The sequence below is a fragment of the Schistocerca gregaria genome, unplaced genomic scaffold (genome assembly GCF_023897955.1).
Source record: "Schistocerca gregaria isolate iqSchGreg1 unplaced genomic scaffold, iqSchGreg1.2 ptg001477l, whole genome shotgun sequence".
NCBI classification, from domain to species: domain Eukaryota; kingdom Metazoa; phylum Arthropoda; class Insecta; order Orthoptera; family Acrididae; genus Schistocerca; species Schistocerca gregaria.
The window spans coordinates 20,001-25,000 of NW_026062770.1; positions in this window are offsets into that span (position 1 = coordinate 20,001).

Below are 5,000 nucleotides of genomic sequence, written 5' to 3' on the forward strand. Positions count from 1 at the left end.
AGCACGTGCAATGCCGACAGTACGTGCGCCATCTGTAGGTGCCCCGCGACATGACGTGGTGCAACGACGGTACCGCCACCTGGGGGAGGCCACGCGGACTAGGCCAAGTATGGGGCCCACAGTGCTCATTTGCCGAGCCCACCCACACAAAACCTGCACCCCCCTCCAGCGCAGGAGCCGCAACCCGGGTGCGTACGCCGCACCAAGTGCTCCACCCGCGACCGTACGTGCCCCGCCGAAATCGCAACTCCGGCGGATGAACGGCGGACTTTTCTCGCAGTCGTAAGTTGCAATCCACCCCTATATCTTGCGTCTCATGAAGAGTTATATCAAGTATGCCAAATTCCCGCTGTCCCTATACATGCAGTAAGTTCGTCATGGGCGCTGGCCGGCAGGCCGCGAGACCTGACGCCCGGCGGCAAAGAGTGCCCCTCTGAGGATATAGATGTTCCGTTCCGCCGCACAATGGTGACGGTGACCGCTGCCTGCGGTGGCAACGCTGGGCAGAGTCGATACTCGCCGTGTGGTGGAAGGTAAACATTATGCGGTACATCAGTACTTTCCTAATAGTTCGGTCGTCTCACGGCACTGCTTAGTAAATGATGCAAGGCCACATATAGATGATTTATGCGAATGTCCCTATACGTGCTGTAAGACTGGGCACACAACGTGAATCGCACGTCAGCCACACACTCGAACATGCACCACTCTCGGCCTGCAACGGAGACACACAATACGTAAACATCTGGAATGCGACAATGTCGAGTGCATCCTCTCTGCCACATTGCACCGTCGACACTATGATAACCAGAGCAGTAGGTCCACCTATAAAAGCACAATACCCCACTCCTCCGACAACTACCATTGCTCAGATAAACCAACACCACCAACACACATCCTACACAGAGGGGCACCAAATATCACCCCCCCGCCCTCGTGTTATACCACATGAAAAATTGCAGAAGTGAGAGACACAGACCCGCCAGCCTCTTGCTACAAGCATCGAACCGACGTGACATATCTGACGGTGACTCAGGCATCCGCGTACTGCCACAACTATCCACCCCCCCCCCCACTCTCTCTCTGCCCCCTTCCCACACAATACCGAATTTAACCAACTTTATCGCTTAACCTAACTGTGGCTGTACCAGATTATCGCTTAACCTAACTGTGGCTGTACCAGATTATCGCTTAACCTAACTGTGGCTGTACCAGATTATCGCTTAACCTAACTGTGGCTGTACCAGATTATCGCTTAACCTAACTGTGGCTGTACCAGATTATCGCTTAACCTAACTGTGGCTGTACCAGATTATCGCTTAACCTAACTGTGGCTGTACCAGATTATCGCTTAACCTAACTGTGGCTGTACCAGATTATCGCTTAACCTAACTGTGGCTGTACCAGATTATCGCTTAACCTAACTGTGGCTGTACCAGATTATCGCTTAACCTAACTGTGGCTGTACCAGATTATCGCTTAACCTAACTGTGGCTGTACCAGATTATCGCTTAACCTAACTGTGGCTGTACCAGATTATCGCTTAACCTAACTGTGGCTGTACCAGATTATCGCTTAACCTAACTGTGGCTGTACCAGATTATCGCTTAACCTAACTGTGGCTGTACCAGATTATCGCTTAACCTAACTGTGGTTGTACCAGATTATCCCTTAACCTAACTCAATTTGTCCCTTAACCTAACTCAATTTGTCCCTTAACCTAACTCAATTTGTCCCTTAACCTAACTCAATTTGTCCCTTAACCTAACTCAATTTGTCCCTTAACCTAACTCAATTTGTCCCTTAACCTAACTCAATTTGTCCCTTAACCTAACTCAATTTGTCCCTTAACCTAACTCAATTTGTCCCTTAACCTAACTCAATTTGTCCCTTAACCTAACTCAATTTGTCCCTTAACCTAACTCAATTTGTCCCTTAACCTAACTCAATTTGTCCCTTAACCTAACTCAATTTGTCCCTTAACCTAACCCACGTTGTCCCTTAACCTAACCCACGTTGTCCCTTAACCTAACCCACGTTGTCCCTTAACCTAACCCACGTTGTCCCTTAACCTAACCCACGTTGTCCCTTAACCTAACCCACGTTGTCCCTTAACCTAACCCACGTTGTCCCTTAACGTAACCCACGTTGTCCCTTAACGTAACCCACGTTGTCCCTTAACGTAACCCATGTTGTCCCTTAACGTAACCCACGTTGTCCCTTAACGTAACCCACGTTGTCCCTTAACGTAACCCACGTTGTCCCTTAACCTAACCCACGTTGTCCCTTAACCTAACCCACGTTGTCCCTTAACCTAACCCACGTTGTCCCTTAACCTAACCCACGTTGTCCCTTAACCTAACCCACGTTGTCCCTTAACCTAACCCACGTTGTCCCTTAACCTAACCCACGTTGTCCCTTAACCTAACCCACGTTGTCCCTTAACCTAACCCACGTTGTCCCTTAACCTAACCCACGTTGTCCCTTAACCTAACCCACGTTGTCCCTTAACCTAACCCACGTTGTCCCTTAACCTAACCCACGTTGTCCCTTAACCTAACCCACGTTGTCCCTTAACCTAACCCACGTTGTCCCTTAACCTAACCCACGTTGTCCCTTAACCTAACCCACGTTGTCCCTTAACCTAACCCACGTTGTCCCTTAACCTAACCCACGTTGTCCCTTAACCTAACCCACGTTGTCCCTTAACCTAACCCACGTTGTCCCTTAACGTAACCCACGTTGTCCCTTAACGTAACCCACGTTGTCCCTTAACGTAACCCACGTTGTCCCTTAACGTAACCCACGTTGTCCCTTAACCTAACCCACGTTGTCCCTTAACCTAACCCACGTTGTCCCTTAACCTAACCCACGTTGTCCCTTAACCTAACCCACGTTGTCCCTTAACCTAACCCACGTTGTCCCTTAACCTAACCCACGTTGTCCCTTAACCTAACCCACGTTGTCCCTTAACCTAACCCACGTTGTCCCTTAACCTAACCCACGTTGTCCCTTAACCTAACCCACGTTGTCCCTTAACCTAACCCACGTTGTCCCTTAACCTAACCCACGTTGTCCCTTAACCTAACCCACGTTGTCCCTTAACCTAACCCACGTTGTCCCTTAACCTAACCCACGTTGTCCCTTAACCTAACCCACGTTGTCCCTTAACCTAACCCACGTTGTCCCTTAACCTAACCCACGTTGTCCCTTAACCTAACCCACGTTGTCCCTTAACCTAACCCACGTTGTCCCTTTGCCTAACATAGTTCACTGCTCGGAATCTCTGGTGTCGTTGTTATCCTCATGTAGATGTCTTGCGAGTGTTGCTTACTTTCCACATATTCCCGCTATCCACTGTCAATTGTACTGCAATAGGACTATATCGCCCCCCCCCCCCTCTGCCCCTCTCTTTGTGTCTCCGTCCTCTCAAGCTGGTCGGTCTGGCGTTTGAGTGTTAAATGAGCCTCGCAGCTGTTCAGTTGCGTTCAGATGTCGACGCCCTCAGTGTACGTCGTGGTATGGTCTGTGTCCATTGTCCGCTGATGTCGTACGCGTAACCCACACGCTGTACCGATCATCGGTAGTTACGTACAGAGTGAAGTAGTGTGATACGTGTGACCGTACGCTGGCTGTGCCCAACGGTGTCGAATCTCAATTTCCATATGTTGTGCTCGATGCTACTTGTCTCGTCTCCCAATAACAGCTAGGTTGCACTGTGGTACGCCGTAGAGGCGTGTGGGAGGAACGTACGAACGCATTGTATGTCACCCTGGGTCGCTGGGGGTGGTGGTGCGGTGAGTCAGGTCAGGTCAGCGTGAGCCGTGTGATGTAGTGACGCGTGTATTCCGACTTTGTCGTATTGCCTCACACAAAGTGCTACCCTGGTGGACCGCGTTCCATATCTGGGACATGCCGCAGATGCCGGTTGACAGTGGATCGCGGAAGGGACATCGCATACGTGCGCGGGCCACCTTCCACGTGTTCTCTTCTGCACATGTCGCAGTGTGTATGTGGTCTGATGTAGCGTGTCGTGACACATGACATCCTGGCATGCAAGAATTGTTGAATTCGCAAATGTAGGTGGACATCTACGTTTACTGCCCAAGATACGCAAATGAACTGGAAATCCGTTGTTGAGCGGTTGTTCACGCTGGAGGTGAATCTGTGATGGCGACGATCGGTACAGCTATTAACCGGTTGTTTCAGCGGTACCCGCCACATCCACACACGTGACTAGGCCCATGTGGGTATGAAGCGATACGCGGCGGTGGCTTGGTGGGACTGTTCCCGGCCGGTGAAGGGGGGCCGCCCGGCGTGTTGGCCGCGCGCTGCGTGGGCGCACGCGCAACAGGCGGCTGGTGGGGGGCGCCGAGTGGCAGGAGCGCCAGCCGACGGGCTCGGCAGGCGGCGCAGCTACGCTGCGGCGCACCCTGCACGCGGCGCCTGGCGGCCAAAGTTGGTTCAGCCGAGCCCGGTGCGAAGCGCGGTGGACATCTGCAGTGTGCTGGTCTGATTGAGGACTGTGTGCGTTGAGGATGCGCCGCCGCCTGGCACTCGGCGCCGCGACGCCGTCTGCTGCTCGGTCGCCCCAGCGGTTCTCGCAGGTGGTTTGTATCGCAGTTGTGCGGACGTGTTGGCGCGTGCGCTGTGCTGGGAGAGTTCGCTTCTGCACCCAAGTGGGGCTTTGCCCTTGTGTGGCGCTGGCGTTGGAGCTGCCGGTCACCATAGGTGGCGCGTGTTGTCTCCCGCCGGCAATGCCACGACAGCACGCTCCCGGGCCTCTGTCGGCAGCGGCAAGCTCAGTTGGGAGCAAGGGTGTTCGCACTAAAACCGTCTACTCGCCTAACTCCGGGCGATTGCGCCTCTCTCGAAACCGACCAAGTACCTAGGACGGCGCTGCGCGCCGCCGGGACCTGAGAGGGTTTCGAGGTGTATCGTGCAGGGGAGCTCGGCCTCCTCCTGTTTGCAGAATAATTGAGCGGACGCTTGCGTGTTCG